We start from the raw sequence: 10,084 nt of genomic DNA, 5'->3' as shown, positions 1-10,084 counted from the left end.
TCAAGCTGCCCATACCGAGCCCATCCAGAACCAGAAGTGTTAAGATAACCATCAAAACTGGATAGAACAGTGGAAGATGATGGTGTTTTTTTAATGAATCAGTTTCCTCTCACGGTTTGTGTGATGCGTTGGCAGATGCTCAGTGGAAAAACCTTGAGTTCTTCTAGACGTTGCTTTGACACATACCGCCTACCTAAATATTCTTACAGACAAAACAAATGGGGATCAGGAATGGCTTGAGGAGCCAAATTTGATAGCAAATTTGAGATGTTGGTTGGATCTGCTGAGCCATCTGTGGACGCTCCACCTTGCCACTTACAGGATTTGGAGAATCAGCTGCTAACATCTCGGTTCCAGGCGCTACGGCACAGCTTCAGGGGTCTAGTGCAGTCGATGTATGAATGAGTCGAAGCTGGTTTTTATTTTACCTCTTATCAGTAAATATAGGGTAAGAGTAGGCGGCCCATTGCTAAGTACTGACAAAGAAATTCTTGAGAACTGACTTGCTCTCTTACATTAATATTCATAAAAGAATGATCAATTTGAGACCATCTGGACATGGGTTGGTGCCATAAGGTGTTATTTGTGGCTGCAATTTAATCTGGTCTACTACAAGCACTAATTAAGAACCTGCTTGACAAATGACATTTATTTTGATGGCATTATTCATGCAAAAAGGAACATTTGAAAACACTGAATGCAAGTGCTTAACACAAAGATAATTCTACTAAACATCTTCGTATTTAATTGACCGCCCTCAAATTTTACACTTGGAAAATACTTTTTCCTACAAGATAGAAGTGGTGAGAAACTATTAATACTTTCAATAAGCCACGGAATATTGAGCGACATTTTTAAGAAAAGAGATTATTAATACTTTACAAATATTGGTGATTCTGATCATTTATTATTCAATCATTAAAAGTTTATTAGTACCTCTATAGTCTGACTCAGCCCTAGGCAAAAGCAAGCTAAGTATTTGCTGAGACTCAGTGAGCTAAGACTAAAATGGACAAGCAGGTCAAGTGTAGGCGTTAAATTATTTTCTTCTTTGTATAAATTGATGCTTTAAAAGTAGCCGAGCTGCCAGTCATCCTGTCTGAGTGTTATAATGACTCGACTGCAGAAGTAAACAGAAGCGGTGCCCCATGCAGTCTGTAGCAGGTTTTCTCAGTGTCCACTTTTACAACACCAGCATGACGATTGGACTGCATGTTTATTAAAGAACTTTGCCCAATAACCAGATCCACTCCATGGGGGCCTAAAGAAACTTCCATCTGGGACCATTCCAACTACCATTAAACACCACAACTTAACCAGTTACACTCTCATAATTCACATTTAAAAGTTAACATTTTGTCTAATGTGACTATTATTAATATGTTACTACTAGATATCATTATAAGTATCAAAGCTAAACATCAAGCTTTGTTTTGCACATTCACAAAATAAGTTGCAGTGCCCTTCATGTGTCTTCTAATCTCTTGGGCTGGGCTCTGCCCAAGATTGAAAATGTCACCTTTAGTCTCCAAAGGTCGCGTACAGGACAGGCGGGTTAATAGATCTTGTGACACAGGAAGCGGAGCCGCTCGGAGGACACAGACTGTCTCAGGTGTTGTCGGGATGGTTTTCAGGGCGAGGTCCTCTCGTTCCTCTGGGAAACGCTGGAAATAATCACGAGGAAACAGTAGTTGCATGTTACAGTTTGGACAACCACAGCACTGTACAAAGACAGCGTGAACTCCAGGGAAATGTATAAAAAGCATAAATTGTGTGATTTTAAATGGAAATCCTGAAAATGTAAACAATTTCCTGATTTTAATAGACTAACAATTGTCTTTGTGTGTTTATTCTTTTTAGAGCTCTCTTATTCAAAGGTATCATCAGCGTACAACTTTACAAATGTACAACTTTCAAAAAGTATGAAATTAGTTCAGCCATAAAACCGGAGTGGTTATGATACCAGATAAAAACCAATAAGCTTGCAGTTCGTTTATTAAGGAAAAGAAAAACATTATATAAGTAAAAGCTGTTTAATGCTTTTACATGCTGGGTGCTGCACAGTTGGTCAGTTGGTAGCACTGTTGCCTTGCAGCAAGAAGGTCCTGGGTTTGATTCCCATGGAGTTTGCATGTTCTCCCTGTGCATGCGTGGGTTCTCTCCGGGTACTCCGGCTTCCTCCCACAGTCCAAAAACCTGACTGTCAGGTTAATTGGTCTCTCTAAATTCTTCCTAGGTGTGAGTGTGTGTGCATGGTTGTTTGTCCTGTCTGTCTCTGTGTTGCCCTGCGACAGACTGGTGACCTGTCCAGGGTGTACCCTGCCTCTCGCCCGGAACGTTAGCAGGAGATAGGCACCAGCACCCCTCCATCCATTTTCTAACACAAAGGTGTTAGAAAATGGATGGATGGTTGTTTAATGCTGTCAACAAACCATAAGTTGTAGCTTTTCTAAAGGTAAAAGAAAATGCTACATTCCTTACAAGTTTAAATGAATTTTCCGCTTAGTTAAAATGAAATAAGTCCTTCAGTCTGGGTTAGGTTGACTGTCAGTGACCTCACCTGCGCCAGTTTATTGCCTCTGTTGTTAATTGTTTAGGGGAGTATAAACAAATGATAAATATTTTCTATCAAAAACGTATTAGTGATGCTTTACTGAAAAGAGCCACTGCTGTCGCTCGCTGCCAGCCTCATACACTGTCCGGAGTCTGCCGCCGGAGTGGATTTTGGTCCGAAAGTCTGTCGGCCGGTGCAAGGTGGAGCGGTGGAGTGGCAGGTGTGGGTGAGACACACTTTTGCCCCTTGTCTCTTGTAGCCTCTTTCGCTGTGGCCCAGGGAGGGAGACAAGCAGAGGGAAACAGAGAGAGAAACTGCCCCGAGCGCATCTTCACTGACCTACATTTCATCTGTCGCCCACCCCTCCCCTCATTTTTCCTCATCCTTTATTTCCTGTACCAACAGCTCGATGATTGTGATGTAATGACCAAAGCAAGCGTGAGCAAATCACAGACTGGTCAGTGTGTAGCAGCTCTCTTTAAGGACAGGCAAGGGAGAGAAAAAGAATGAGGTGAAGAAAAAGTGAAAGACAGAGATGGTAGTAGAGTAGTGGGTGGACCAGGGGGGAGGGCTAAAATAAACGAACAGGGACTGGATGGTGATTTCTTCAGAACACAATGAGGGTTTCCTTTCATTTGGTCCAAGCTAAAGAAGCGTTTTTACATGATCTGAGTCTGCTTAGTGGACTTCAATCCATCTGAGGGTTGGGGACTCCATTAAGAAGGATTACCCCTCATTGCCACCCATTCACTCAGCTTCCAAAGCCACAGAGAAAGCAAAAAAAAAAAAAAGGAAGATTACTTTCACATGACAAAATACGTATATCATTTGTTGAGGGAGAAGGAACTAAGAGGCTGTGTTTGATAAGATATACTGGCGTGGAGGCTGCTCTGTCCATATGGTGGGAAGAGGGAGGAAGGGAGCAGACTGGGCCATGCCTCAGGGCTCGACTTGGAGAAGGAGAGAGCAGCGCTGTGCTCTGAGACGGGATCTCAAGTCCTTCTGTCTTCGTGCCTCATGGTCTGGCTTTATTGAATGCCTCATGCCTTGCTACAGCTCTGTCAGCGTACCTGTCTGACTGACAGCCTTTCTGAAGTTTGACTATTTATGTCAAAGGGAAGATGGAAGGTAGGGCTCTAATGTGCCCACACCTTTAATTATTGTTTTATTTTTAGGTTAAAGCTTTAAATATCCTTAACTATTCTCTTGGTTTGATTTCTCTTCCTAACTATAGTGCCACCATGTGGTTGGCTTTTGTGCTTTTAGTGATTTATCTAAAAAAAAAAAAAAAAAAGATGACCTGCAGACCTCCCTCCTGAAATGAACTCTTGTTTATGGAAAGAATTGTGTTTTGACTGTACGTCATGAATCAAGAATGAAATATGAAAAGCTCACCTCATAAATGTGTCATCAAGTAAGCGCACAAGTTCAGTCCTGTCACCTAATGCTTTAGCGTTTGATTGAAGTATTGTTATTGGGGTAAAATTAGTGGGTTTAAATATTTTGAAGGTGTTGGGACAGACGGAAGAACGAACAGATGGGAGCCCTTGGATCACAGTTTTGTCTTTTTTCTTTTTTATTAATAATCTTTTAAATAGTATCTAAAGCGCAACACTACAGTAGTAGCACTAATTATGTAACACTGACAGCATCTGAGGTAGAATTTGTAGCCTGGCCACATCTTGGCTCCTCTGCCCTCTTTGTTCTTTCTCTTACAAGGCTTGTGGTTAAATGTAAACAGGATTATGTTTCTCTTTCAGTGACGGCTTTCTTCTTGCCATTCTTTCCATGAAGGTTCTGTCAATAAATTCTCCAACCTGAGCTCTGGATCTCTGCAGTTCTTATCTGAACGTCTCTTGTTTCTTCATGCTTCTTCGCCTCAGACCCAAACGATGTTTCTTCTAAAGCAAGGATGGGGAGCATCAACCATGATTACTACGATCTTATGGCTGAGGCCTTTATCCTTGCTATTATTTGAGTTGCTGTTGTTTTTGAAATGATTGTTGATTCTATGTTGCGTTGTGTTTCTGTGTTTGATATGATGTAAAAGCACTTTGAAATGCCTTGCTGCTGAAATGTGCTATACAAATAAAATTTGATTGATTGATTGAACAAGCTTGAGTTGATTGGACAATTTTCTCTTGGTCGGACAGGTGAAGGTCAGGTCTGAATGGGGCAGTCCCAGTTCCTAAGGTCAGATGAACATAGGGTCAGATGAAGTATCCAAATCAGGCTGGTTAGGTTTGAGTCCCGCTGCGAGATGGACAGGAAAAGAGCGAGGGAGAGCACAGACCTTACTGGAGTACACAAATGTCCTGTTGGTGTTTGTGCATAAGGTTTCACAACAACCTGACGCCATGCAGGAGGAAGATCCGTCCTTATATGGCAGCTGCTGCAGATCAAAGTGATGATGATCAGGTGTGAATGGTCACAGCTCAGCAGCAAGTCTGTGTTAGAAAAATGGAGGCTGATTTCACTTCCTTTAATTAATTCCTGTTTTCACTTTTTAGGTAAATAGCTTCTTCTATTCCTCTCTCAAAGTGCCTGTCTCCCATGTCCAAAATGTACACATTGCTGTCTCAACAAGAATGTCCCGGTATCGTCACGTCCTGGATGTCACACCAACACAACCCTACAGCTCCTCCACCGTAACCATGGGCCATTTTGCTACTTCTCCCATTGAGGCTCCGTTCAGGACAGCCTTGTCTTGGTAGATTTGCACTTATGCCATAGTTTCCATTTTCACATCATCAATGAAACACTTCTCTGTGAGATTTTAAAACCTAACCAACTTTTAAAGAGAACCTATTATGCTTACTTTTAAGCAATTTAGAATAGGTCTGTGGCCTATATAAAACATGTTCATGGCGGATTTTTTTGCACCAAGTCATTTCTGGATAATGAGATTTCACCTGTTCAGGTTTGTCTAGTTTAGCTACTTTCAGAATGAGCTGTTTTATGGCTCTGTCACTTTTATGCAAATAAACTGCTGCTGGCCACGCCCCCCCATTTCCACATCTACACTCACACTTTACACATGTCAAAATGCCTGCAAATGGATGCACAATTGTGCAACAATACATCTTTCGCCCAGAGTCAGACCCAGAAGCAGAAGAAGTGGAGTTTCCTGCACAACCATCATGAATGATGCAAGCAGTTTCCCCTCAAAACACTTGTCTTTTCCAGCAGCCATTGTACAGTGAAAACAGCAGTAAAAGCAGCTGACTATAGCTTCGCTTGGGTTGCAAGTCAGTGCCTACTTATTGTGATTTAATAATCAGGAAGTTTTTGAAACAGCTCGTTCTCCTGACACCAAAAAACATTAAATTGTTCCCAGAAAACAGCGGCATGTTTTTATTTTAGCACTTGGGCTGTTTCTAGAAGCAGCAGAGACTCAAATGGAAGTAGAAAAATGTGCATAAAGTGAATTTTGCCTAATAAGACCCCTTTAAACTTTTCCACACCTTTATCTTTGTGCTGCCTGCTGTGATTCCTGGTCTTCGTGATACTGTTTGTTCATCAATGCATCTTAACAAATCTCTGACACTTTCACACAACATCTGGATTTGTAATTTAAATTGCACATAATTCTGACCATTTTCTTTCGTACGCTCTATGCCCAGGAGGAGATGTTGTTATATATAAACCCTCATCTTGTTATTCTCCAATATCATAATACTAACACAGAAAAACCGAATCGTGCACAGAATCACTGAACAACTCTCACTGATCTGATCTGTTTTAACGTACCTGTTGGGTTGAGTGTTTGCTTTACTGCTGGAGGTGTCACATGAGTCAAGAACACACAAACTCCTGCTCCAGCTGCCATTATGTTTCAACAGAGCCCTAGTTCAGAAAACGACTGTTTGTAAAAGGAGAGGAGGTTGTGATCGCCCTGTTCCCGTTAAGGCACCAACAGTCAGTCACACCACTGAGCGCTGCCCTTGAATCGACCACTAGGAAGTTAACTTATGTATAATTAGATAAGTTTCCTCTTGAAAATAAGAAATTAGGCCACAGGTCTCAGAGGAATCTCCCTCTCCGATCTGACGACATGTTCCACACTGCTTCTTATTTTCCCCTGAAACAAGCAGGTGATTTTTCACTCTAACATAATACTGTGAGGGGTGTGTGTGTGGGCGTGTGTGTTTGTGTGTGTGTGTGGCAGGGGACTTGACGAGTGCACACTGTGTACTCTCGTGAATTTGCATGCAGATGTTTTCAATCTTTTGTTTTTCTTTATATTTCTCACAAACATATGTGTTTGAGTAGAACCAAAAACCTCCACGACAGGCTGTTCTGCTGCAAGATATAATGCCGGTTCATGTATACTTTTTTCCTGTCAGCCCAGGTGTAAAATTGTTACATATATTGCCTCTCTCTAATATGACATTGACACATTGACATGTCAAGTGAGAGCTCGGAGAAAGAATAATAATAAAAAAAAAAAACCTTGCCAAAGAGTAGGAGATGAGGGATAGAGGGATACACTTGAGAAATTTGCCGACAGATACCACAAGTGACATAGGCAATTTCTGTGGAAAAATTACTTCATCATAATTTCAATCCCAAAAAGAATTGAAAGGAAAGCCCTGAAGGAGGGAGGCCGAGTCACCTTGAGAGGCATTAGGAGAATCGCTTAGCCACCACACACACGAGCAGCATGATTTCACCTCTTGCTTCAAATCTAAAAATAAAAAAATAAAAATCATTTTCCTCCTTTCCTAATGTGGTGAATGTACTTTTATGATTTGCATTCAGCCATTTTGTCCGTGTCCTTTTTAATGTTAGCACTACACATCTGTGTTAAGTGCTCAGAGCCCGTGGTATAACTGAGTTAAAAATATAGAGCCTATTAGTCTGGCTGCTGCTATTACTAGCATCATCTAATCAAAGCTTTATATAGAGCCAGTGGTGCAGACAAACAGTTTCATGTCTCTACCTCACAGTGCCAATCATCAGCTTTTAATTGGATTTCTCTATTATCATTTTTTTTCCCCCACACAAAGCCATTAAGATATTAAATCTACTTTTACTTTGAGTCAGTCTTTTTCACTTCTCTCCCCTCTCCTTGTTCTTCCTAATATATATATATATTTAAATATTTTTTTTGTAGGCATATCGAATATGCCTCGGTTGCCCGAGGCGCTCTCTCAAAATAATTTAGTCGTCGTTGATTTCTCCGGAAGAGCTTAATAAATGTTGGTGTTAAAATGGGGAGGAAATTGCTAACTGGGACTTACGAAGCTTTTCAAGTTCAGTGCTGCTTGATAGTTGTGTTGATTTTCAGAAGTGGTTCTTGCTATGAACCAGCAGAGGATTCAGCTTTTCCAATGTTGAAACTCACAGCTGGTTTGTGAATGACGAGGTGGGTAAAAAAAAACAAAACACACACATGCTAACCTGAGGCTTTATAAATCTTTGTAGTCTGTGTGAGTAAAAGTTGCACTCTACTGTTGACAGTTTAGGTGTTTTTATTTAACTATGTTGGCTGTGAAAGGAACCGCTGAAGTGTGGTTCTATTTAAATGTGAGGAGTTAATATCTTAAATGCAGCATATAACGCTTTTGGTGTCATTATTAAGCATAAATCCTGATTTGATGGATCTAGAGCCTAAAGCTAATTGTTACTTTGAACCACAGGAAATCGCAGTGCACCACCAATAATCTTCCTGTGTGAAACAAGTTCTGAAAAGTGAATACTTCTGGTCAGGCTATCATGCAGACTGACAAATTAAATAGCGTTCACTTCAACGTATTAGGTAGACTTTGATAGCACCAAATTGGGTCAACATCTGTCACATAGAAGTAGGTGTTGGAAACGTTCCTCCTGAATTTTGGTCCATATTGACGTGTTTGCATCATGCAGATTTGTCAGCTGCATATTCATGATGTTAATCTCCCTTTCCATCACATCCCAAATATTCTCTCTTAGTGCACAATGAAGTCATTATCATATTCAATTGCATTTAAAAAAACCAAACATTACAACAGTTTTTTTTTTATTCATCAAACTGCTCAAAGTCTTGGTGAATGATCGTTAAAGCAGATCAATGCTTGAGTTTCTAGATAAACCCATGGATGGTGTGAACCTAAAATGGCGCCTCATTTGCCGTAGATCATACAAGTTAAGAAAGAATGAAATAAGATCATGTGAAATTACCTTTTCGGTTCTGAGTACCCGTCAATATTTCCAACCCTACTTAAAACACTGTGAGTAACCCCCTTTAAAATGTAATCACAATTCAAAGCATTTCTTTTGCTTCCTACCACGTTCCCAGGGGCCGTCATTGGGTTGATTCCTAATAATCCCTGTCGTGAAAACAAATTCATGTATCTTTTATAAACACTTCATTTTATGCTTCCCCTAATACTCCTGCTCCTTGACCTCTGACCCCTATCCTGTCTGTGGGTGTCCAGAAGGGAGGGAGTGGGGGGATTCCCCAGAAGACCAATGACAGGGACCTGGGGGACGCCACGCAGAGATCCTCTTACTGTCTGCACAGGGGTAGCACTAAGCATCATAATCTGCAGGGAGCAGGGGAAGCGGGCATGTGTGTGTGTGCAATGATGATGATGATGATGATGCGGTGGGGGTTGTGGGTGGGTCTGGCCGGCATGTTTTTTTTTTTTTAACCCCTCCCTCACTCATATACCCATCCTCTCTCGTTAATCTGGAGTCTAGCATGTGGATTAGCGGACTCTCTGCAGCACCACTGTTTGACACAGCGCTGAGCTTCCTACAGACCGTATAAGATTATGTGTTTAAGCAGTTTACATTCACAGCTCCAGGAGAATATTGGAGTTAGCACACCGGCTAATGACATCCTATGCAATCAGAGTGCAGGCACCTGCTGTAAATGCTGTGGCCTTGGGCCTGAAAGCATAAACGAGTGTGCAGCTTTGTCACTTCTTTTTTGAATGCTTACAACAGGTTTTTTATGCTTTTTTGTGTGTGTGCGTGTGTGTGTGTGCGTTTAATTTTTTTTTCCACATGGATGCCTCCTGCCACACCCTACCTCCTACCAACAGTCACAAGTTCACATCATGTTAACACAATCTTCAACTTCACCCCCGGGTAGATGATTCGACATCTCTCTTTGTTTGGGCTGAGGTAAAATGAGTCTGTTAGTGTGTTAATCCACCAGGATTAAGAAACAACAACAATCCCCAGATGAGTGTGTGTGCTGTGTGAGAGTGAGAGAGTGCAGAACACTCTAGGTGTGCGACTTCATGTCTTACATTGTTAGAATTAGTTTTCAGAGCCAGATTTAGGAGATCTACTGAAAGTTTTGGCGTAGCAGCACAGTGGAAGGGATGATGGTGAAGATAATGATGGGGAGTAAGAGGAGGAGAAAAATCGGTTTTGAGGGAGGGGTGGAGGGCAGAAGAGTGAAGGGATTAGTTGATATTTCCCTGGCATTACGTACGCTTTGGCGAACATCTACTTAAGTCCTGCCTTATGCGCCGCTGTCTGGAACACACACACAAAAAGCCCTCTGTCCCATTCACACACACAATGACTATTAGT

This window comes from Xiphophorus hellerii, chromosome 12 (genome assembly GCF_003331165.1).
Source record: "Xiphophorus hellerii strain 12219 chromosome 12, Xiphophorus_hellerii-4.1, whole genome shotgun sequence".
NCBI lineage: Eukaryota > Metazoa > Chordata > Actinopteri > Cyprinodontiformes > Poeciliidae > Xiphophorus > Xiphophorus hellerii.
This window is presented reverse-complemented; position numbering follows the sequence as displayed.